Source organism: Pinus tabuliformis, chromosome 8 (genome assembly GCF_031772625.1).
Source record: "Pinus tabuliformis cultivar Carrire ecotype Pingquan chromosome 8, CPIR1, whole genome shotgun sequence".
In the NCBI taxonomy this organism is placed as follows: domain Eukaryota; kingdom Viridiplantae; phylum Streptophyta; class Pinopsida; order Pinales; family Pinaceae; genus Pinus; species Pinus tabuliformis.
The window spans coordinates 245,798,387-245,826,047 of record NC_142294.1 but is presented as its reverse complement, the minus strand read 5'-3'; positions in this window follow the sequence as shown (position 1 = coordinate 245,826,047).

The window sequence follows — 27,661 nt, the reverse complement described above, 5'->3', positions numbered from 1 at the left end:
ATCTAAAAATTGAGATCTATAATCAATAATGACCCTTTTCTGCATTAGTTTCATATGTGCCTCCAACTCCATAATTGACAAAAATAAGCTAAAGAACTAACCTTGTTATCAAAAAACACATTTTTAATGTACTTTTCAAAGAACAAATAATGTTGAAATTCCCAAATAATTCAATATTTTTTTGAAGTAAAATCTTGGGCATTAGGGAACACCTAGGGCAAGAAATTACCTTAACTCTTGGCATGAAGGAAAGAGAGAGGTTTTTGGTACGTAGACAACTGAAAATATATACTTAGTTAAGAGCGGAACATAGTTACTCTATTCTAGAGATTAAAATTTTCAACTTACAAGATTTGAACCTAGGTGGGGAGGATCATAACAATTCCACTGAACTACCAAAGATAAAATCAATTGACTTCAAATAATTCTAGATACCAACCAAAGAATCCAAAATCACTTATTTGAAATCCACCAACAATGCTTCCCTCCAATATAGATGTTCCTTAAGACTATGTGCTTGACATTGTGGAACTTGATCCTAAAATGGCCCTGCAAAAGAACCAACATAATGTGCTTCATAATTTCCACCTTAAGATAGAAGAGGTATAGCCCATTTGAAATCTTATTCTTATATAATCAAGTTTTGGATGGGAGACCTTGATAGATCACTAACTAGGAAAATGCACTAAGAATACAGGAAACCTGCAATTACTAGACACTATGCAACCTTCAAATGTGTTGAGTCTCAATATTTGGTGAAGTCCACATAAGATTCAAAATTGGGCCTAAGACATGCATTTTATGCAAAATTGAATACAAACTACATGAATCATAGTACCTGGATAATTTTTTTTTTTTTCTAGAAATCCGCTGGTTGCTAGAAGGACCTTCAAATATCAATATTCATATTAAACATATATTCTTATTGGATGAGTCCAAAAATCTCAAAAAACGAGGGTTGATCCATCAAGGACAACAAAAAATCATGACCTAGCAATCACCAATCCTTCGAAGAGTAAGAATTAACATCCAACAAGTCCCTCCAAAAAAATATCTTCTTCCTACCTAATATCCTTGCATGAAAGTGTGGAAGATAAGAGATACAAGTGTCTCCAACTTCCAACTCCCAATCATCCTTTTGGTTGTCCCACCCAATTGAGCTTCTTAGCATTTTCCAACAAACCATACTTGCCACCTTCTTCCATGTTCCCACAAATACTATTGAAAATAAAAGAGCCTACAATTTGGAAGTTATGTGGAACATAAATGATATCAAAGAATCCAAACCTATGTTACATTTATCATCTTATCAAATATATCATCGAGGTTTTGGAATATAAATAATCAAGAATGTGGGGGGAATATCAAAAGAGATTAGAGAACATTGAAAAACTTAACAAAGAAAAAAATGATCAACTTTCCCAAATTTTTAAACATCTAAGGCAACAAAAACATCAAACAAACACATTTATACATAAATATGAAAATGAAATTGATATGTAAGATGTTTAATATGCCAAGCAATACATTACGGATCAATACTAAAATATGACATTGTTGTAGCGACTACAAAGACCCTCCAAAATTTTGCCTTAACTTTATTTTGGAGCCTCCCTACCAATCATCCTCAGCCATACGTCTTGCATCGTCAAGCATATAGGCTTCAGTTGTTTATGAGTGTCTTTTTAGCCTGTGCATGTTAGTTTGCTTTGCTCCCCTCACAGGTTGTCTTTCCGGACTTAGACCATGTGTTGGCCAAGAAACTCCCTAGAAAATTGCGCAATTCTGGAGGGGAACCGACCTTCACTCTAGAAATTGCGCAAATTAGTTGGCCAACCTGGTGATCTCAAGAATTGTGCAAGTCAGTCTGTCATGCTTCCCTTAGAAAATTGTGCAAATCATTCTGTCATGCTTCCCTCAAAAAATTGCGCAATTTTGTAGGGGAACGAGCCTTCTCTCCAGAAATTATGGAAATCAACTTGGCAGCTTGCCTCCCAGAATTGCACAATTTTTGGGTTGAGCAGCAGTGCTGGGACATATTGCCCAACTCAGAATAGGAACTGCACAAATTTCCATCCTAGGCTCGCAGACCGATGCATGTGCCTTCAGGTTGACTGGTTCCCTCCGGGACCGAGAAAAACTGATTTTCATGCATGGACTACTGTTCTGAAGGCATCATGCAAAGTCATCCCTAGATTTAGGGATCTATTTTTAGCAGCTATAGGTTACATGCAATGCTCATTTTAGAAACCTCCCGCCAAGTGTTGCATTTCCTAGATTTGTGGCATGTGCATCGTAACCTCGATTTTTTCAAAACTTATGAACCGAGTGTTGCAGAGCTCATTCCTTACATCGATCTTATAGCTCTGACATCCCACATTGCATCTATGAGTCGTCAGCACATTTAGCTCAGCTATTTCGGGGCAAGCATGCTTTGCATGTCTTGTGTTGTGTTTCTATTGATTCTTTTGTTTCGGCTTGTGTGAGTGTTGTCTGCTTGATTTCAGTGAAAACTTGTTGTCATTTTCATGTATGTTAGCTTGTAGAACCATCGTTTTAGTTTTCATTCGCATCTCATTGCTGTCGCATGCATGACACTTTTTTTTCACTAACAGTCACCGTTGCGGTGACTCACTTCACACGCATGCATGTTTTAATGTTTTCTGAATCCCACACTTGCTGTTTGCATGCATGATAGTTCACTCTTGTTTACACTCAGTATCATCGTGTATTCAGAATTCTCATGTTTTCAATCCCTCGTCGACGGGTCTGGGTTGCCTTAGCCCATACCCTACCTTGCCAGGCTAGCATTTCACATTTCTTGAAGTGAAGGCTTTTCCTTCCCTACATAAATTGTGCAAATCTGGCCCAACACTAACCTCCAGGCTTGCATTGCGCAATTCTGGGAGGCAGTGCCTTGCTAGCCCTAGAAACTGTGTAATGTAGTTTGCTAGTTTGCATGTCACTGCTGACTCGAATTTCAAATTGCGTAGTTTCAGTCCTCATCATGCCAAAATGGACTGTGCATTGCATTTTTCTAGTAGCCAGTCAACCTCCTAACCACCCGGACTATGCATTATGCAGTTTTGGCAGTCAGTCTCCCAGCCTCCCAGTGAAAATTGGGAAATATTCAAAGAGAGTCACACATGTATGTTGCATGTCACTCCTCTAGTTTGTTTTGGTTTTCTATTGACAAATTGCTTGTGATGAGTGTTGCTATGTATCCAGGTATCACTGGTGTTCCTCTACCTCTAAGAAGCACAAGTACAATGGCTTCCATGAGAAGAAAGTCGATGACACCGTTCAGAGCACAACTCAGGATTCATTCGATCAAGTGTATATGAACTTGCCTATCTATGAAGACATCAAGTTGTTCATGGACAAGGATATTAGGATGAAATGGCAGTGGTATCACAATGAGCAACACCATCAGCAGCAACAGAAGGTAGCACACTTGCATGAGAAACATGCAAGAGTAAGGTTATTGATAGCGTAGAGGCAGAGCAAAGTTACAATTTCAAGTAGATCCACTTGTGATGAATGAAACTTTGGAGATTGAGGCTATGGTGTGATAGCATGACAAGATGACCGTGTGAAGGCAAAGAGAGAAGCAGAGAAGTAGTTGTAGGTGTTGAAGCAGTAACTCAAGGAAGAACGGGAGTTGCACAAATGAGGGAAGAAGTTACAACAGGAACATGTACAACAGGAGATGCAACATGCAAAAACTAATGAAACTATGCGAATATAGGTTATGGATCCATCTAGTAGTTGGCATGGAGTAGACAGGGTGAGCAGTGCTGACGATCGAATGCAAGGGTATTTAGGAGAATGAATGTCATTATGCACATGCATGCGATCCCACCCATTTGGCACACTCATCGAGGCAAAGACAAGAAGCAAGTCCGACTGGAGCTAAACATGTATTTTGACAAGTTGATGCGCATGGTCACCAACACACACTTGGAGATTAGCACAGACACTATGCATCAGTATGTTGTTGGTCCAGCTGCACTCAAGACGATGATGCGCATGTTATCAGACGAGTTGGACAAAGGAGCCATATCAATGTACTCAGATGAAACGATGGCAATAGTTTGCTTTCAGTAGGATGTCACCATTGAGCGTATGGACACCATCATGGGCGACCAAGGATTTGCATCAGTTTGCCACCATTGACCATGTCAATGATGTCAAAGAGTTGTTCTTGCCACAATTGTTTGAGTGTTAGTGATGTCTTGCATATCTTTCTCAAGCCTATTTGGTCCCACATGGGTACATGTGCAGATTGTATGTAACATCTTGTTAAGTGGAAGTTCAAGTGTCGATAGCTGAATGTAATAGTCATAGAGTAGTTGAAGAGTCATGAATGTAGCCGAACAGTCAGAAAGGGGAATATGAAGGGTCACCCCACCCTTTTCTATATATAGTACCTCATAACTCATTGTAGAGGCTTTTGGTCAGCAAAGCTTCCTATAGGAGTATCTTAGAGAAAGCTTGGAGAGTGTTGTTAAATGGTGAAGCTTATTTGATGAATATGTTTGGAGTTATTTGATCAAGCTTTAATTTACATTACGAAATGTCGAATTGGTTGAATTATTGTTTGATTGATCCATTATTATTTTCTGATCAACATCAACAATTTTAGGTGTTGTAGAGGGATGATTAAATATGCTCCATAGCCTTTGCTGATAAGTCTTGATGAGGAAAAGATATATTGAAGTTGTGTGTGTGTGTGGTTTTGTTTGGAAAAACACTTAAAGTATTATCCTGCATATATTTTTCACAGCATCTCATACGGTTACCTACCCCTCGTTGATTATTTATGTCTTTCAAATTATAAGTCTATAATTTTCCCAAACAATGCTCTTGAAATGAAGCATTCATCTTAGAAGCTTCAAGAACATTTGGAATATTCAAAGTGGACCACAACCAAACTGATAGTCAACCACTCAATCCAAGAATATTCAAAGTGGCCATCAAGGTGGTACGAACGTTTCCAAAGAAAGGAAAATCACAAGGATCCCCTTTTGTAAGGGTCCCTTGGTTGGCCTACACAGGAATATTGGCCATAGCCAACTTATACGCAGATCCTTCCCTTACAGGATTGTATAAATGACTTTCTAGAGAGATGCACAATCAAACCTTTGCCCTTTAGGAGGAAACTCCACAAGTTTCAAGAGAAAGATCAAAATCCTTTCAAGACCAGTGGAGTGGTTGGTTTGTCACTTAGAATCTAAGGTCCAAAAGTGACAAGACAAATCCACCTAAAGTCAACTAAATATAAAGAGCAAAGAGAACTCCACTATAAATTCCCTAAAGATGCAACCAATTAAGAAAATTTCAAGTATTTCCACTCACGGTGATGAGGACTAGACACCCAAATAAAAGAAAGTAAAGTAAAGGACATTCCAAAGATAGTTTTGGATAATTATGGCCCAAGCCTACCAACGAAGGTAACAAAAACGACTACGTTGACCCCAAAACAAAAGTCTTTGCCGATGCAAGTACACGAGCTTCGTAATTTCACCCTCCAGAAGTACTAATGAGAGTGATACAACATGTGCCGAAGGGACCACGTGTATTCCCCCTCATAGTCACCTATGTGGTCCCTAGGAAAGGAAACTAAGGTCACCAGTTCATATCCGCAACCGGGCGGGACAGTCTTCTGTCGGGATCAACAAGTAGGAGAGGGGGTATCTCTCTTCCCTACCTTCACTCGCCCTTGTGATTAACTCCCAAAATAGAAGATATTTCCCGGACAACTTAACGACATTGGATTTCACTCTTTTAATCAACTTCTACATTTTAAATTTAGAGTGGCCTTGAAGAGGTATCTCTCCACTCGCCTATTCCAAGGCACTAATATGACCTAGACTAGTTGATGTTTCTATGACAAATCAAAAAAATTCTAGTTCATTTTAAATTAAGCGATTGATTTTAATGGATTTTCTTAGGTCATAGGTAAGATGGAAGTGCAACTTTATGATGTTATCGACGCAAAAGAAATCAGTAGAAAACCTGGTTACATGCACATGCAACTTTTTCATTTCGATGAAAAGAGATTTCTACAAGGTTCTATGAACAAACTGTGAAAGAAAAAACTTCTTTTTATTTTTTCAAAACAAACGCTCACACATTCAAAATCTACAAAAAGGACTAAAAATTCTTACAATGCAACTATCATAATGCAAACTAAATTCTTAATGCAAGATTCAAAAGAATACTCTAAAAACAAGAAAATATGTTTCTCAAAACGATCAAGAGGCCAAACTTGACAAGAGGAACAAAAAATTAACTCACAAACTCTTCCCATAATCAAGGGAATTCAACCTAATGAAAAGACTTCACACTTGCTCAAAATGATAAAGAGACAAAAAAAACCAAAAAAAAAGATAAAGGCAACAAAACAATGTTTTATCTTTTTCTTTTTAAGGACACAAAGAGTTTTCGAGAAAACAAAAACTACTAAAGGATTCAAGATCGAATTCAAGCATAAAGAACCTCGAACTTCACAAGCCACAAATATCACAAGCATGATAAGACTTACAATGATAAGAGGCTAAAAAAACAAATGAAATGATATGAATAGAAGCAAGTAAATTCCCACAAACAAGAAAGAATTCAAGAAGACCAAGAAACATTGCAAGATTGCAAGAAAAACTTTCTCAAAAACCAACAAAAACCCAAGAACACTAACTTTCAGGAAAGCAAGGAAAATGAATGCAAAGGCTGGGTTATAAGCGAATTGAAACCAATTATCTGTTCCAAAGACTCAGAATAGCCAAGAACTTCACTGAGAAGCCTTGAACCCAAACACAGAAACCAACACCTTACCAAAAAGTAAACCCTAGGTTGACTAGTTCTTTTCGTAAAGAGAGACAGGAAATCGAAAATCTCCCAGAATCAGAACTTTCCAAGAAAATAAATGACTAAAAAGAAGCAAGGAACATTAGGCAAAACCCTTTACTAGACTCAACATTTGAAAAAATCAAATAAAACCAGGCATACGCGACTGTGTAGTGACAAACTCGCATGTACACGCTACTGTTCTCAAGGAAACACACATATATGCGTTTTTCTTCGGATAAAAGCATGTGTATATGCTACTGTGTAAACTAAAACTTGCATATATAAAATTAAGTAAGGAAAAATAAAAACTTTAGGTCTGATCCAGAAGATCAGACTTTTTTCCCAGGTTGCACACAAGTCAGAGATACTGAAAAGACAAGAAACCGAACAGGAAAACCTAGATCAAACAAGAAACAACCCAAACTAGGAAATACTATAAGTATTCCCCACTGGAGTCACCAATTCTATTATGGGAATAATGCACCCTAGGGTATACACCAACAAGAAGCAAACAAACAAGCAGCCTTAATACTTAAACTTCTGAAGTAGGAAGAAGAGGTATTACCCCTTACATCCTACGTTTGAGGTTGTTCCTATAGGGTCCAAACCCTCTACTTCCAACTCATTCAAGAAAATCATATACACCAACAGTAGTTGAAATCATGTTCATGATATAAGTGCTAGATCATATAAGGATATAAGTATAAAACATGAAGTCATACATTAATTAGATTAAAACATGAATTAAAGCATTATGTTCTTAACATCAAGAACAAGAAATGGCTTCTTTATGGAAGAATGCAAAAGAACGTGGAAGAATACAACTTGATTCATCCACGACTCCAAGTGAAACCTTCCTTCGGATTCGTCGAGCCCAAGCCTCAACAATCCTCTTTCAAACACATACACATGTATGCCATATAAAGGAGATGGGCATCACAATGAGAAAATAGGGGTTTCCTGTAGCTGGCAGTACATGAGGCATAGGGATAAATCAGATTTGATCAGGGACAAGTTCGATATAATATTAATATCATATCTTTATCTCCACTTAGGCCTTCCCCATGAGGTGTATTTATATGACCTCAAAAATGTTTTCCGGTTGGGAAACAATTAGGCCATAGGCTCCTGTAGGTAGGCTTCCAGTGTAACCAGTAAACCTCACCCAAAAAATAGGGATTTTTATATTTTTTCATATTTTAAATCATATACATGGGTTGGATATAGTTGAACCTTTTTGTGCATGTGCATTTTGTAGGGCAGAGTCACGTATGGAATTTAAAATAATATTTTTTAATATTTGGACCAAGTTTGAAGGGAAAGGGTTGCCCAAGGCCATGGCTTAGAGCATCGGGTATACAAAGGTGGTAAATGATGGTGTAAAAGATGCCCCCTATAATATGAGGTCAGAAGGGGTACATGATGGTTGAAATGTATTAATTGTGTAGAAAGAATCATGCGATGACTTGGGAGGAGATCATCAAATTCCAGCCTGCCAAACTAGTGGAAGAGATTAGAAAGAAAGATCATCTATGAGGCGGGCATACCCATGCTAAGAGATAGTAAATCATGTTCGCATATCAATTGTAGAGCAGATCCAACATGTATACAAGTACAAAGGAAATTGAGAAATACATAGTGGACCATCTGATCATAGCCTTAAAAGTACATGTCAAGGCCATGTGACAATATCACATATAGAAGAAATGATCAATGATGCTGAAGTAGATATCTGGTCACTAAAGTCACATAACTGATCCCTAAAAGTACCAACTCAAAAAGTGGAATAATGGTACTACATGAAACTTGGGTGCCAACATATAGGATGCCGCTATGATGAACTGCAACATATAAGGTGGATGGTGTCGCTGGCAGTAAACTAGAGGGACTGACATGTAAACCATGAAATGCCAATGCAACCTGAGGTCTTCATCAACTACCATGGTACATTTACACACTATGGGAATAAATGACCTGAATTCAACCATGTGAGAAATCATTTGATTACTGGTCATTGATGTATACTATTAACAAAAGCGAGACAACTCATCGATAATGACGATGAGAGTCAAGGTAACCTAGTACAATCTGACAAGTGCGAATAAATGAGTTGAAGTCAAACACTTGAGAGAATCTATGAATCAAGAGACATTAATGTATTCTCTTTGTCAATAGCGAAGGTGTTTGCCACTAATTACTGCAAACCCTAAGGTACTGGAAAAGGGACTCTAGATCTTATTCCAAGAGAAATAAGTCGAAGTCGATGGGAAAAGATCTACTGGAAGGTAGGCATTAAGGCATCCTACATCAATCCAGCGCGATTGTAACCTGTAGGCCAATAATGTGGAAGGAACTAGATGAATAAAGATCAAGTAACCAAACCAAAGCACGTTTTTGGCCTACATAATATGTGGCTAGTGCACGACAGAATCCCTCTGAACCAACCAATAATGAAAGATGATACAAAGGCTCGGAATCCACCAATAGGGTCAAATGAAAACGAAGGTACTAAATGAATCCCAATGTGTGATAATGTAATCTGATGTTGAACACAAGGGAAAGCACTTAGTCAAAGACCCATAAGTTGACTTGATTTGAGTTCTTTGTTCAAGGGCGACACAACTGAATCTTGTTGCCATTAATTATGGAAGTAAAGTCTTGTTTTGACTCTTTTTGGTATATATAATATTTTTTGTCTTTTTCATATTTGGAAAGCCTGAAAAGGAATAAAGGAATGCCTATGGTACAATGGAAAGAATGAGTGTCCAAATACAGATGTGTTAGTTCCTGGGAGGAGAACATTCCTATGCTCAATGCAAGGTGACGAAAGTGGTTATTCCAAGTTTCCTATATGATTTGTGTGTTTTTCTAATTAGTGATCTATCAAAGTCTCCCATCCAAAACTTGATTTAACAAGAGTAATATTTCAAATGGCTATCCGGAGGTGGAAATTATCAGGCACATTATTCGGGAGTGACTGTAACGTTCCATTGTCAGAACTACTGGTTGGTCATGGTTTTATTGTATGTCTAGAACTTTCACTTCTAATTATAACAGAGCCAACACATTTCATGCATATGTCATTTTGTATTTCAGCTATCTTGTTTACTCTAAACAATATACGTGTCTATTTTCTTACACATGTGTGTATAGACTCTTTCTATATATGTATATATGAATCTTACTGAAATGTGTTGTTGGTTTAACCATCACTTTGGATTGCTAGCTTACTTGCCTTCCAGTTTGTGATGCATATTTTCTCATGTGTTTCCTTCTTAACTCCATGCTTTCACAGGTTCCCAAGGGGTGCACTCACCTCACCCACCATGTGTTAGAACCATTCATGCACCTTCCTTGACTTGCTACATATGTCACGCCCTTGCTACCAACAAGGACATCTTACTTGCCTCTATGCGCAACCACGATCAAGCGGACATCGTACGACCCACTGCTGGGACTCATACACCAAAGAGTTTGAGGTCTAGTAGGGACTTCTTACCGGGGAGATCCCCTGACATGTTGGCAGGTCCAACACCATCAACATTTTGGCGCTAGAAGGAGGGCTAGATGACAAGTTGTGTCCTCTCATCCTGTTTTGAACCTTTACACATCTAACATGGATTCCGTTATACTCACCCCTCCATAATGTTTTTCGCATGCCAAACCTCTAAACATCACGAAGGAGTTTTCTGATCTCTTGTACGAATTCACATATGATGGTGAAGGCGAAGTGGCCTAGCCTATGTTCTTACAATACTTCTTTGCCATGCTTGACAAGGCAGATGAATGTTCTGATGAGGAGACGAGCTTGATACTTGCATACACACTTCGCAAATCCCCACAATAGTGGCGCTACAATTTGCCTCTTAGCAGCGTGCACTCACTTGAGTAGTCTTGTGATCTCATTGAGTCTACATTCCATCATTTCAATCCATAAATTCTTGACAAAAAAATATTACAACAATGAAAGGCCCCGCATGAAACACCTATGTATTTTTGGTAGTGCTTCCGTGATTTGCAGTTTGGAGCTCTAAAAAGCAAGATGAAATTTCCATATCTTTGGGATAGATTCGAATATTCTCTTAATCAATCATTCCATCCCAAGAAGAAGTTCGAGATCAAGCCCCGCTCAACATACTTTGGTGATGGAGTTGCTTAATCATGGATGGACACGGTCACTATCACAAGAGACTTTCTGCCATCCCCTCATCAAACAGCTCCATCATCGTAGAGTGATGTGGGAGAGAATGCACACACATTTGTTCAACCATCACATCCTCCAGACATCGTTCGTTCTGATTTTTGCGTAATATTGGTTGCAAATCCATTTGGTTCTCACATGTATTTCGTACCTCAACCTTCATCTTCATACTCGAATGATCCACTCGATGACACTGTCTTGTGTTCTTCCATTCCAGACTCTACACTTGTTGTGAATGAGGATCAACACATCGATGGAGTTGGTGTTTCACAACCCACATGTGCTTTCATTCATGAAGAGTATGACTAGGAGCTTGAACATCCACTGGGAGTAGAGGACCATCCCTGTTTGTCTGTACCTCCTCCATTTTTTCTTGACATCCTTGATGATCCTACCATCCTTGATTTTTCATGTGTATCTCCGTGCACGGATGCACCCATTGTTGATCATTCACAGGACACACCGTATGTCATCCCATCATGCGACAACGGAGAGGACCAATCATTCATTGAAAATCCACTTGAATTTTCATATGATTTTTCTAGAAATGCAGAGGTTGAACATCCTTTCTTCTCATCTACCCCTCTGTGTGATTCATAAAATCATGAGGATCCCGACAAACATCCTGAATTTTTTGATCTTGGTTGTCGTGATATTTCTACTTCTTCATCTGATCACGATATTGATTCAACTATTGTTAATCTATATAAGTTATTGGTCTATGTTGATCTATCCGTCGACGAAGTCGAAACCCCGCAGACTGTTGAGGAACTTTAGCCCAAGTTGATGGTTATGTTAGGCCCTCGTTGTCCTGAGGTTCGTTTCACTTCCGATCAGGAAATTGTTGAAACACCCAGGGCTCCTCATCACTCATCTCTATGCATTAAAGGTCAATCTCACACCCAGATTATGCTTCCTCCGCTCGAGCTACATGACCCCATCGCTCTTGCATTGGAGGAATCTTACACAACAAACACACTTCCACAACGTAAGTGGTGTACCTTTCTCATGTTTTCTGGCATGTCACAGTTAAGAGAATGCATACACTTAACATCTCCACACACTATAGCACAACACCATGGCAAGTACATAGAGTGGATGCCATGCGCTTTCACTCACTTAGGTTCTGGGGACGCTTTTAAAATTGGAATGTGTTTGTTTTCATTGTTATATCTTTCTTGTTTGTCAGTTTTCATAATTGTCTTGTTCGCGAACCATGCCTTCACCAACATGGGTTGACCAATGCATTGGTGGCTGCATTGGAAGTATCACTTCACGTGAGCAGGACCATGCACCGTTAGCTTAGGAGTAGGAGTCGTGTTTGCTTTTGGTTTGTTTTTTTGAATGCATGATTTCTTACTCACTTTGCATGTTTGTTTGTTTCCTTGCTTGTTTTCTTACTCACTTTACTTACACATTTACTTCTACTTTTTTCTTTGTTTTCTTGTTTACATTCATAGGTTATTTTCGCATGAAACTGTGTGCAACTCTTGAAGAAAGATGGGTAAAGTAAAAGAGAACTTTTGCAGTTATCAATACTTGGTTATCTATCATCTTGCCTCTACATGAAGAACTTGTTGTCTGCAGTCCATGATACATCAATGGAAAATACGTACTGTTCGAAGTGAACCTTGGTGAAAACACAATGCTTGCAAACTAACTAGTGTCACCTACTCTAGTCAGTTGTTTTTGGGTTAACCCTTGCCAGCTTAGTCAAGTAGAGTAAGGTGACGGGGAAAACCTTAACAAGCACGTTAGAGGTATATATAAACTACTTCTCTGAAGGAACAACCTCTTCTACTCTCAATAAGTTGGGATCCCTCTTCCACCTCTAAAATGAATAAGTGCTATGCACAGTTATGAAAATGTGAAATTTTTTTGAAAAAATGAAAAATGAATAAGGCAAAAGAAGAGAAAGGCTTCCTACGTAGAGAGGTGATGCAAGTAACTCTGTTGGGGTACTAACCAAGCTCGCTAGCAACAGAGCGATGCTTGTGTTCTTGCATGACTCCGTCGGGTACTATCCAGGCCTGTTGGCAGTGGAGCAACACGAGAGATGAAACTAAAACTTTGATGATCATATGACTTGTGCACAAATATACTCCTCAACCCAAATCGAAACAATTGTGTTTACATGGCTTGGAATGTGTGTCGACCGATCAAGGGATTTGCAAATGCTACATCTTACAATCAAGAAAGTGTCGAAACCAAGACGAATATAGAACTGAAAAATACTTCTGGAGTTGTTAGAATTTATTTTCACGAATAAGGTCCATTCAGAGAGCTGGAGTTCTACCAGTGTGTCACCAAGTGTTATAGCGGCTACAAAAACCTTCCAAAATTTTTCCTTAACTTCGTTTTGGAGCCTCTCTACAAACCATCCTCAGCAATACATCTTGCATCGTCAAGCATATAGGCTTCAGCTGTTTGTCAGTGTCTTGTCATCCTGTGCATGTCAGTTTGCTTCACTCCCCTCACAAGCTCTCTTTTCGGACTTAGACCATGTGATGGCCAAGTAGCTCTCCTAGAAAATTGTGCAATTCTGGAGGGGAACTAGCCTTCCCTCCAGAAATTGCATAAATCAGCTGGTCAACATGCTGAGCTCAAGAATTGTGCAAATCAGTCTGTCAGGATTCCCTAAGAAAATTATGCAATTATGGAGGGGAACTAGCCTTCCCTCCAGAAATTGTGCAAATTAGCCTGGCAACCTGCTTGGCTCCAGAATTACGCAGAGCAGTTAGGAAGTCTTCCTCTAGAAAACTGCACAATACGACCCAGCACTGTTGCTCAGCCCTAAATTATGTAATTGTGGGAGGCAGTCACTTGAAGACCGAAAAAATTGTGCAATCCCTCTGGGACATCTAGCCCAACTCAGCCCAAGAACTGCGCAAATTTTCATCCCAGGCTCGTAGACTTATGCATGTGCCTTCAGGTTGACTAGTTCCCTCTAGGACAAAGCAAAACTGATTTGTATTCATGGACACATGTTCCCAAGGTAGCATACAAAGGCATCCCTAGATTTAGGGATCTATTTTTAGCAGCTGGAGGTTACTTGCAATGCTCAATTTAGAAACCTCCCGCCAAGTGTTGCTTTTCCAATATTTGTGGCATGCGTGTCATAACCTCTATAGATTTCAACCCCATACAAAAATTACCTGCATACGAATTCTAAAACAAAAAAAAATAAACAATGCGAGAGCATAACACATAAATCACATCTACACAAATATTTTCCCCTGGATCCCAAAACCGGGACTACCAACTTTCTTTTTCATTATGTTCCTTTCAATGTTACAATACATATTTGTACATGCAGAAGCATCCAATACCATGGACCGAAAACCATCACGTCCAAAACCACGGACTGAAAACCATCGTCCAAAACCATGTGCAAAAAATCATGCACAAAAACATAGGTAGGTCCACCCAACCTAATATAGGGTCCATACAGTGGGGTTACCTGCACCCCTCAAATCCCCTATGACTCCCCCGGTTACGCAATCAGCGCAATGAAGGGGGGGGGGTTCCGCCCCCATTCTAAGACCCTGGTTAATTACATGGGATACTTGTAGAAAGAATATAACGCAACCCAACATTCTCCCACTTGTTGTTTTCTTTCCACGAGGGGCCACAAGGGAGCTTAGTCATTTATCCAGCCTTGCAATGCCCATTGTTTCTCTACACCAAGAGAACTTCTCAGAGCTCATATATTTTGTCAATGCATTTGCAGTAATCTTCAAAATGTCCAACTTTACCAACAACAACTTTTTGTCTTCTATCATATCCTTCACAAAGTGATACTGAACATAAATGTGCTTTGTCTTTGAATGATATGTAGGGTTCTTTGCCAAGAAAATTGCACTTTGGCTGTCATATTCTATCCTTATAGCTCTCTATACTAACCCCATACTTGAACACAATCTCTGCAACCAAACTGCTTCCTTGCTTGCATGAGTGGTTGCCATGTATTCTGCCTCTGTAGTTGATAGTGCCACTAAAAATTGTTTCTTACTCATCCAAATGTCTGCACATCCAAATAGGTTAAACACATACCCACTTGTAGATCTTCTCTGATCTAGATCTCCAACCTAGTCTGCATTAACAAAGCCACGAATATCCAACACTCTGTCCAATCCTGGTCTTCGTTGGTAGCACAAACCATAATCACTAGTGCCACACAAATATCTGAAAACTTGTTTCGCTGATGTCCAGTGATCCTTCCTTGGTTTTGACATAAACCTGTTCAATACTCCCACTACATGTGGAATGTCTGGTCTAGTATAGACCATCGCATACATCATCCTACCGACTGCGCTTGCATATGGAACACATGATATGTCCTCTTCCTCTTCTTATGTCTTGGGACACTGTTCAACAGATAACTTTACACTTACAAGAATAGGAACCTTCACCGATTTACTATCCTGCATATTAAACCTCTGCAATATTGTCTTGACATACTTCCTCTGGTTTAACCAGAGCTTCCTCTTTGTCCGATCTCTTTTAATTTCCATTCCCAAAATATAGTTTGCAGCACCAAGATCTTTCATGTCGAATTTGGAGGACAAATGTGTCTTCAAATCCTGGATAATTTCTTTGTCATTTCCAACCAGCAACATATCATCCACACACAAGACCAGATAAATAACACGGTCACAAATTAATTTAAAATACACACAGTGATCTGCTTTTCTTCTGGTAAAGCCAAGTCCCCATATAAATGTATCAAATTTCTGATACCACATCCTTGGCGACTATTTTAACCCATACAAAGACTTCTTTAACTTGCTTACCAGTTCTTTCTTAACCTTCCCTGCGAAGCCTTCAAGTTGTTTCATGTAGATCTCCTCTTCTAGATCCCCATGAAGAAATGTTGTCTTCACATCCATTTGTTCTACCTCAAAATCAAAAGCAGTAGAAATAGATAAAAGTAATCTAATAGAAGCTACCTTGGCAATAGGAGAAAAAATATCACCAAAATCAATTCCCGGCACTTGGGAATAACCTTTTTCTACCAACCGAGCTTTGTATTTCTCCACCTTTCCTTCTACATTTGTCTTCTTCTTGAACACCCATTTGTTGCCAATGGGTTTCCTTCCAGCCGGCAACTCCACTAGATCCGAAGCCTCATTTTTGTGTGAAGATGCCATTTCATCAACCAAGGCCTCTTTTAAGAGTTTTCTATCCTCCGAATCTACTGCTTCCTTCACAGTTCTGGGATCATCATCAGTAATAGATAAAGAAAAATTTGAACAAAAAGTAGATAGACTGTACCTTTCTGGCTGCCTTCTTTCTCAAACTGATCTTCTCACACCCGGAGTTTGTGGCTCTTCATCTTCTGATTCCTCCTCTGCTGTAGAGTTTGATTCTTCCTCCTTTATCTCAAACTTTATCTTCTCAGGTTCCTTTTGTTGGACTTCATGTTTAATAACATCTTTCACCTCTCTGAACACCACATATTGACTGTACACAACCTTCCTTGTTATTGGGTTCCAAAGCTTGTAACCCTTTAAACCATCCTTATACCTAATAAAGATGCACTTTTTAGATTTACTATCCAACTTGGTTCGTTTCTCCTTTGGAACATGTACATATGCATCACATCCAAATACCCTTAGATCTGAAAGCAAGGGTTTCTTACCAGTCCATACCTCTTATGGAAACTTATCCTCTAACACTGATGAAGGTGATCTGTTGACTAGGTAACATGTTGTCTCCACCGCCTCTGCCCAGAATTCCTGTCCTAACCCGACACCACTGAGCATGCTTCTTTCCCTTTCCATCAACTTCTTGTTCATTCTTTCTGCAACTCCATTTTTCTAAGGTGTATATGGAGTAGTTTTCTGTCGTGCTATACCACACTTATTACAAAATTATTCAAATTCCTTATTGCAAAATTCTCCACCGTTATCTTTCCTCAACACCTTTATCTTCTCCTCTATCTGGTTTTCCACCAGAGCCTTAAATTCTTTAAACCTTTCAAAGACTTTAGATTTCTTTTTAAGGAAATATATCCATGTATTCCTTGAGAAGTCATCTATAAATGATACATAGTACATAGACTTACCTAGTGATGGAACCTTCATAGGTCCAAACACATCACTGTGCACAAGCTCTAATATATGTTTCGCCCTCTTACCACCAGAGGGGAAACTCACCTGATTCTGCTTCCTATATACAAAATTTTCACAAAAATAAAAATCCAGAGAGCTATTACTCATACCTTCTACCAAACCTTTACCGTGAAGTATTCGAAGGCCCTTCTCTCCAATATGTCCAAACCTTTGATGCCAAAACATGGTCTTCTCTCCAGAGACCACTAGATTTTCTACTCCACTTTCAGGAGCCATAGAACTGTTGCACCCATCAACAACAATGCTACCTTGCAGCTTGGATAGAGTTCCAATCCGAGCTCCCCACATCAATACTAGTGCTCCCCGAACCATCTTGTAGGTATCCTTCTCAAACACTGTTTTTACACATGCATCATCCAGCTTGCTTATAGAAATCAGCTTTCTGGCCAATGCAGGAATATGTAGAACACCCAGAAGTGTTCTAACCCTTCCACCTTGCAACTTCAACTTTACTTTTCCATGACCAATGATTCTAGCCTTCCTATCATCCCCCAAGAAGACATCACCACCATCATATTTCTCATACTCGCAGAACCACTCTCTATGGGGAGTGAAGTCAAAGGATGCACCCGAGTCAATCAACCATGCCTCATGATCTACATGTGTACTCTAAGAAGCCAAGTACACATCCCCACCTTCATCTGAGGTGGTTTTCACCTTTGCAGAAAGAGCATAATCCGATCCCTTTCCTTTATCAGGAGCTTTAGATTTACAGTCCCTTTTGTAGTGCCCTTCCTTTCCGCATTTCCAGCACACCACCTTTATAGGTTTTCCTAGAGAGTTAAATTTCCCTCTAGATTTAGATCTCCCACTCGATGACTTATTTTTGTTTATGTTCTGGGACCTTCCTCGTACAGACAAGCCATCACCATTCTGGCTCTCCATATTTTTCCATCTCATCTCCTCTGTCAGCAAGGATGAGACTATTTCATCAAACTACAAGGTAGTTGTATTGCTACCTATTTCAATAACCAGACTATCCCACGAATTTGGTAGAGAACACAACAAACTGACGCACTTATCTTGCTCTGAAATTTTAATATCAACATACGATAACTGACTTAACACAGTATTAAATGAATTCAGATGCTCTGTTACCGAGTCTCCATCTTTCATCCTCAGGTTATATAGCTTTTTCCGTAGGAACAATTTATTCACTAGAGACTTAGATTGGTACAAAGTCCCTAACTTGTCCCACAAAAACTTTGTCGTAGCTTCCCCTCATACATTCAACAATACTGAATCTGAGACACACAATCGTATTGTGCTCTTTTCCTTCTGATCTAACTTTTTCCATTCTTCATTAGACACTCCCGTTGGTTTAGTACCCAGATCTACCGCGATCCACTGATCTTTATCCACCAACAGATCCTCCATATTGAGTTTCCACAACTCAAAACTCTGACCATTAAATTTCTCGATCTCTATCTTTCCACTGCTCACCATCTTCTTTCACCACCAAAATCGATCCTGCAGATCTCCCCTTGAACGGGGTTTACCATAGGCCCAAGCGAAACCCCTTAGCAACAAAGGTGTCCCCTTGAAGTCAAAATAGCTCTCATACCAAATGTAGGTTTTAACCCCATACAGAAATTACCTGCATACGAATTCTAAAACACAGAAAATAAACAATGTGAGAGCATAACAAATAAAACACATCTACACAGAGATTTTCCCCTGGATCCCAAAACCGGGACTACCAGCTTGATTTTTCATTATGTTCCTTTCAATGTTACAATACATATTTATACATGCCAAAGCATCCAATACCATGGACTGAAAACCATCGCATCCAAAACCATGTGCGAAAAGTCATGCACAAAACCATAGGTAGCTCCGCCCAACCTAATATAGAGTCCAAAAACAAAATTTTCTGGGGCGCTACCTCGGACCCCATAGAGTGGGGTTACCTACACCCATCAAACCCCCTGTGACTCCCCCGCTATGCAATCATCACAATGAAGGGGAGGCTCCATCCCCCTTCTAACCCCCCAGTTAAGTACGTGGGCTACTCGTGGAAAGAATATAACACAACCCAACAACCTCGATTTTATCAAAACCTACAAACTAAATGTTACAAAGCTCATTTCTCACATCGACATTGTAGCTTTGACATCCAACATCACATCTAGGAGTCATCAGCACATTCAGCTCAACTTTTTCGGGGTAATCCTACTTTGCATGTCTTGCACCGCGTTTCTGTCGCTTTTTGTGTTTCGACTTGTTTTAGTGTTGTATTCTTGATTTCTGAGAGGGCTTGTTGTCATTTTGATGTATGTTAGCTTGTAGAAGCACCGTTTCAGTTTTCGTTCTCATCTCACTGTTGTCGCATGCATGTCACTATTTTTTCACCGACGGTTGCCCTTGTAGCGACTCACTTCACACGCACGCATGTTTTCCCATTTTCTGAATCCTACTCTTGTTGTTTTCATGCATGATCATTCACTCTTGTTTACACTCAGTATCACCGTGCATTCAGACTTCTCATGTTTTTAGTCACCTGTCAGCGAGTCTGGGCTACCTTAGCATAGACCTTGCTTTCCCAGCTAGCATTGCACATTTATGGAATTGAAGGTTCTGCCTTCCCTCTAGAAATTTCACAAATCTAGCCTAGTACTAACCTCCAGGCTTGCATTGTGCAATTCTGGGAGGCAGTGCCTTGCTGTCCCTAGAAACTGCGTAATGCAGTTTGCTGGTTTGCATGTCACTGCTAATTGAAATTGTGCATTGCACAGTTTCAGTCCTCATTAGGCCAGGCTGGACTGTGCATTATGCAGTTCTAGTAGTTAGTCAGCCTCCCAACAACCTCAACTATGCCTTGCGTAGTTTTGGCAGTTAGTCTCCCAGCCTTCTGGTGAAAATTGCACAATCTTCAGAGACAGTCACACATGTATGTTGCGTGTCAGTCCTCTAGCTTGTTTTGGTTTTTGACTGACAGATTGTTCTTCGTGAGTGTTGCTATGTCTCAAAGTATCACAGGTGTTCATTTGACTCTCAGCAACACAGCTACAATGGCTTCCGGGAGAGTAGAGTCAATGACACTGTTGACATCACAATTGAGGATGCAGTCAATCAATTGTCTATGAAATTGCTTATCTATGAAGACATCAAGTTGTTCATGGACAAGGATGTCAAGATGAAATGGCAGTGGCATCAAAACGAGTAGCACCATCAACAACAGTAGAAGGTAGAACACCTGCATGCGACACATGCAAGAGGAAGGTTTTTGACATCGTAGAGACAGAGCAAAGTTGCAAGTTCAAATAGATCCACTTGTGATGAAAGTAGGTTTGGAGATTGAGGCTATGAGGTGACGACATGACAAGAGGATCGCGCGAAGGCAGAGAGAGAAACAGAGAAGGATTTGCAGGTGGTGAAGCAACAACTCAAGGAAGAACAAGTGCTTCACAGACGAGGGAATAAGTTACAACGGGAACATGTACAGCAGGAGGCAAAACATGCACAGACTGATGAAACTGCGCCCATACAGGTTATGGACCCATCCAGTAGATGGCATGGAGCAGACAGGGTGAGAAGTGTTGTCGATTGCATTGAAGGGTATTCAGGAGCATGAATGTCATTATGCGCGCGCATGCGATCCCACCCATTTGGCACACTCGCTGAAGCGAAGACAAGAAGCAATTACGACTTGAGTTGAACATGTATTTTGACAAGTTTATGCGCATGGTCACCAACACACACTCGAATATCAACACAGACATTATGCATCAATATGTTGTTGGTCTAGCTGCACTCAAGACGATGATGTGCATGTTATCAGATGAGTTGGACAGAGGAGCCATATCAGTGTACCCAGATGCAATGGAAGCAAGAGTTTGGTTTCAACAGGATGTCACCATTGACCGCACGGACACCATCATGGATGACCAAATCTTGGCATTAGTTCGCCACCATCGACCATCGCAAGGATGTCAAAGAGTTGGTCTTACCACAACTATCTCAGTGTTAGTGATGTCTTACATGGCTTGCTCAAGCCTATTTTGTCTCACATGGGTACATTTGCAGATTGTATGTAACATCTTGTCAAGTGGAACTTCAAGTGTCAATAGTGGAATGCAACAGTCATAGAGTAGTTGAAGAGTCATCAGGGTAGGAAAACAGTCAGAAAGGGTAATGTCAAGGTTCACCCCACCCTTTTCTATATAGAGTACCTCATAACTCATTGTAGAGGCTTTTGGTTAGCCGAGCTTCCGATAGGAGTATCTTAGAGAAATCTTGGAGAGTATTGTAACGAGCCTTGGCTCCTCCATTATGCAGAGCTAGTATATCTCTTTTAAAGAGCAGGCGAAGTGACTGTAACGTTCTGTTGTTGGAACTAGTGGTTGGTCATGGTTGTATTGTATGACTAGAACTTTCACTTCTTAATATAATAGAGCCAGAACGTTTCATGCATATGTCGTATTGTATTTCAGCTATCTTGTTTACTCTAAATGAGATATGTGTCTGTTTGTCTATGCATGTGTGTATAGACACTTTCTGCATATGTATGTATGTATCTCACTGAAATGTGTTGTTGTTTTAACCATCATTTTGGATTGCTAGCTTACTTGCCTTCTAGTTTATGATGCATCTTTTCTTGTGTGCTCCCTTCTTAACTCTATGCTTTCACAGGTTCCTAAGGGGCGCACTCACCTCACCCACCATGTGTTAGAACTGTTCATGCACCTTCCTTGACTTAATGCATATGTTACACCCTTGCTACCAATAGGGATATCTTACATGCCTCTGTGCGCAAACTGTGGTCAAGGCAATACCATACAACCCACTGCTGGGACTCCAGCATGAAATGGTCTGAGGTCTAGTGGGACTTCTTACCGGGGAGATCCCTTGACAGGTTGGTGGGTCCAACACCGTAAAAAAATATCATCCTAAGTCATAAATCATCATAGGATGATACAAAATCACATCAAAAGGAAAATAAATGTGTCTCATGAGGCATCTAGATACTATAAGGATAATGCATTGAGGAATGAAGGATTTTGTCTACTCCTTTTATGAGAAAAGGTCACCACTTTTACTCTTGAAGTAGTAGTTGTACATGTCGAGGTTGAGCCTGAGGGGGAAGGTGAAATTACTACTATTGAGGTTGAAGGTGTTGGGGCTAGGGTGAAATATGAGGTGGGATGTGTTCTAAAACTTAAACTAGGTACCTATCTCTATGGAGGTGGTGGTTGTGATGTACTCTCAGTACTCTCCAAATGTGTCTCTATTAGAAGTGGAACATACTCCTTCAATTCACCCTCCTCTTCCAATCCATCAACATCATGATTCAACTACATAGTTTCTTCCTCCATGACAAGTCCCTCAGTATCTGCTTTCCATGGACTCATGGTCTCAATTGCATCCAACCAATTAAATGGAATTCATGGCAGGTGCTTTGTCAATGTAATTCACCCATAACTTGAGATTGTAGTAGAGATAGACCATGTTGATAAGGCAGTGCATATATAACTTGCATGAGGGTCATTTTGTAATTAGAGGATGATGACCATGGGAATGTAAGGTAATTTGAGTTACATGGCACCACAAAATTCAGTTTGTGGGTGTGTTAATTCAAATTCCATCACACAAATTAGTAAGTTGGATCAGTTGAGTGGCATGCCATTTCATGATGTTGGTTGGATAGGTGAGATTTCAACATACACATGATCAAATAGAATGAGTGGCACAAGCCACATGATATGCCATCATCAAATGTAACCCAACCATGGGGTTTCCATCATATAAGAATGGGTGAAGAAGAGTTCATATAGGGAAAGGAACAAATGTGCATGGGAAAGTTGGGAAGTAGGATTGATGCATAGACAAAGAGTGCTAGTGAATTGAGAGGCCAACTTGATGCATGAATGAAAGGGTGAAACATGTGAAGGGTTGGAGAATGACACATGAAGGACCATAATGGGTTTTTAGATATGTGGCAAAGCATGTATATTTTGGTTGGAACTTAATCAATCAAGGCATCAATAAACAACATCATTGAGTAGAAAGGAACAACAAAGGATGCATGTTACAGTTTTGAAGCAGTTGAGGGTGGAAAACAATTATGTGAAGACTTATCACATGGTCAAGATCATGTGTAAATCAGTATGGGAAGGGCATGACGGTCCTATGTTCTTAAGTATTAGATGAATTGAGAGGCCATTAATACATGTGTGTATTTTATGTAGGTCGAGTCCCATTTCCATTAAATAGGATGGGTTTGTGGACATGAGTTGTGAGGTCAAGTTGGGTCAAAGTTTTGTAATGCCACATCATCATATTTAGCATAAATAATTTATTAGGTCTAATTCATGCTTTGGGATACTTGGGATAGTCAAGTTGTATTTAAAATCAAAACTAAAAAGAAACTAAAAAGCCTTCTTGCTTATAGTAAATTAAAAATAGCTCTCTTGGACTTTTAGATCACAAAATAACCCTATCAATAATTGTAATTGGGCTCTTTCAAAAATGTTTTATGAAAAAATCAATTACCATAAATAAATGCATAATTTAGATTTCACATGATTGATTGAAACTTTTTTTTTTTTATGGTATAGTGAATAGATAATTATTATTTTAAATTAAAATAATATATATATATATATATATATATTTTGAAAAATTGTAACCAAATTTAATAACAAAATTATAATTTTATATTATTGAAATTTAAATATATAAATATTTTAAATATTCAAAAACTTATATAATTATACACCATCAACAACTAAAATTACAATTCCAAATTATGGGCGGAATTCAACTTGTTAATGTTAGGATTTCTCCTTTACTTAAGAAATAAATCTTGAATTTATATCAATAGAAAATAATAAAAATTTAAAATTAAAATGAGAAATAATTATAAAAAAATTAAAGGAATAATTAGAAAAAATTAAAGGAATAATCATGGACAAATAGACCTTTACCTTTGTCCTCCACCTTTAATGGCTTAAAAGCTAAACCCTCTAAGTGTGAGTTTATAATCATAACCTTCTACGTAAGCAGGGAAAAAAAAGCCTTAACGAATATGCTCGTATGAATACTAAAAATGGATCTTTCTTTCTGTGATATATATATATATATATATATATATCTCACTCAGGGAGAAGAGTGTAGTGCACTGAATAATAAGGTTGGTATTTTTTACTAGCATATGTATATGTAGCAGGTGGATATATATATATATATATATATATATATATATATATATATATATATATATGAATATGAGGGAGAAGAGTGTAGTGCATTGAATGATAAGGAAGGTTATTTTTTACTCGCATATGTATATGCAGCAGGTGGAGGAGCTCATAGAAGTGTGGGGATTTGACAAAACCTTTAGGCTTGAGGCTTTAGGATTATTTCTATGTGATCCTCTAGGTACATGTGTCCTTTTATGAGCAGTAATTTTTTTTAAAAGCATATTTGAGGATTATTTGTTGGTATATGATGCTCTCAGGTATGTGTGTTATGCCCTAATTTTATTACATAGAATGCATTTCGTAAGGGCATATTTATAAATGCCTGATTTTTTTAGTTTTTAAATAGAATTTGAAAAGTTGGTTGATTAGGGTTTATGCTGGTGCATTCTTTAAAATTTATTCTTAATGTGGGTGACAACATTTTCTTGTTTGTTGGAGATCAGATGCACAGCAAACAATAAAACATATACACAGCCATAAATCATGCACATGCAACATAGGAATTTAACGTGGTTCACCCAACCAATCTGGGCTACGTCCACACAACTAAGGCATCGGCAATTCTTATTAATCAAACAGGAGATTACATCAATCAAACTCTCACAATACACCCAGCTATCCGTATGACTACCTATTTTATAGCAAGGAGAATCTAACTGCCTCTCACATCAAATTTAGGATGCATTAATTTTCTCCCAACAACTTGGAGCTAATCCAGCAACAGATTTCTATTGTTGTCACACACTAGGATTTTTGCCTATTTCGTCTAAAACAGAAAAATCTCAACAATCTCCACCTTGACAAAAATTAGCCTGATGCCCTGTTTGTTTATTATTTTTATCTTTTCTACAAGCCAAGAGAAGCCAAACACCAACGTAGCTTCTCTAACAAAACTGGTTTCGTGAACATGTCTGCACAGTTTTCCTTTGTATGCATCTTTTCAAGAGAGACTCCCCTTTCAGTGATAACCTGTCTTACAAAATGGTACTTAATTGGAATATGCTTTGATTTACTATGATAGGCCGGATTCTTAGCCAAATGTATTGCACTTTGACTATCACAAAGTAACCTGATGTTGTCCTGTAACCTACCAAACTCACCAAGCAAACCTTTCAACCAAACCGCTTCTTTGCAAGCATGTGAAGCAGCAATGTATTCTGCTTCAGTAGTGGATAAAGCAACAATATTTTGTAGCTTTGACATCCAGCTAATAGCTCCACCTGCAAGAGTAAAGACATACCCTGAAGTTGACCTTCTCTTATCCAAATCACCTGCAAAATCAGAATCAACATATCCGCAAACAGATTCACTACTCTTATTGTAAATAATACAATAACTACTTGTGCCTCTCAATAACCGAAGCACCCATTTCACTGTTGACCAGTGCTCTTTACCCGGATTTTCCATGTACCTGCTGACAACCCCAACTGCATGTGAAATATCTGGTCGCGTACACACCATCACATACATCAAACATCCTACTACATTGTCATATGGAATTCGAGACATATAATCCTTTTCTTCATCTGTATTAGGACATAAACTGGAAGAAAGCTTGAAATGGGAAGCTAAAGGGACTGACACAAGCTTCACATTATTCATACCAAACCTCAAAAGTATTTTCTCTACATACTTCTGTTGTGATAGCCACAGCTTACCATTACTCCTGTCTCTGAAAATCTCCATGCCCAAAATCTGTCTTGCTGCTCCTAGATCTTTCATATCAAACGTCCTTGCCATCTGAGTCTTCAACCTGTTGATTTCTTCAATGCTTTTGCTTGCTAAAAGCATATCATCAACATACAACACTAAGATAATGAACATGCCATTATTTAACTGCTTAAAGTAAACACAATGATCATATTCACTTCTTACATATTTCTGACTCAACATGAAAGAATCAAACTTCTTATACCACTGCCGAGGCGACTGCTTCAGGCCATATAATGACTTCTTGAGCCTGCAGACAAATTTCTCATTGCGATGCTGAACAAACCCTTCCGGTTGTTCCATATAAATTTCCTCATCTAAATCACCATGTAAAAAAGCAGTCTTAACATCTAGTTGCTGTAATTCTAAATCAAGCAAAGCCACTAATGCTAACACAATTCTAATTGAAACAATTTTAACCACTGGTGAAAATATCTCATGAAAGTCTATGCCAGCTTTCTGAGAAAATCCTTTTGCAACCAGTCTCACTTTGTACCTGTCTTCCGTATCATTCACACCCTGTTTCACCTTGAACACCCACTTACATCCCACAGTTTTCCTGCCTTTGGGAAGTTCAACCAAATCCCACGTGCCATTCTTACCTAAGGCCATCATTTCTTCCTTCATGGCTGCTTTCCATTTTTCACTATTTGAACCTTCTACAACTTCTTGATAACACAAAGGTTCATCATCATTAGCGGTCAAAGCAACTGAAGTAACATAATCATCATACCTTCTCAGAGGGCGTTTGATCCTTGTAGACCTCCTTAAGAATGTTTCTGGTGCTTCCACAATTGGCTGTCTATCAGCTGTAGGAACTTCTTCATGATCGCCATCTGAGACCTGTTCATGACCTCCATCTGAACCCTGTTCATAATCTGATTCTAAAACCTGTTCATGACTAGAATCTGAACTATGGTCGTTATGACTATCATTAGAAATGCTGTCAAACTGAATGTGTTGGAAATCAGATACATCATCCTGTTTCAATCTACTATCTACATCTAACTGTACAAGAGAGGATTCATTAAACTTTACATCTCTGTTGATGATGATTTTGTGGGTAGTAGGATCCCACAATCTATATCCCTTTGTTCCAACACCATACCCAACAAAGATATACCTTTTTGACTTTGGATCTAATTTAGTTCGCTGATGTTTAGGCACTAGAGCATATGCATCACAACCAAACACTCTGAGTTTAGAATAGTCACAAGGGTGTCCTTTCCATACCTCTTGCGGGACCTTGCAGCCTATCGCCGTTGATGGAGATCGGTTTATCACATAACAAGCTGTTGCCACTGCTTCCGTCCACAACTCCTTTTGCAACCCGGCGTTACTCAGCATACTCCTTGCTCTCTCTAGAAGAGTCCTGTTCATGGGTTCAGCAACTCCATTCTGCTGAGGAGTATAAACCGTGGTCTTATGTCTCTCGATCCCTGCATCCTTGCAATAGCTGTCAAACTCCTTGGAAGTAAACTCACCACCATTGTCAGTTATTAAACATTTTATAGTTCTACCAGTGCTGTTTTCTACCAATGCTCTAAACTGCTTGAAAACTATAA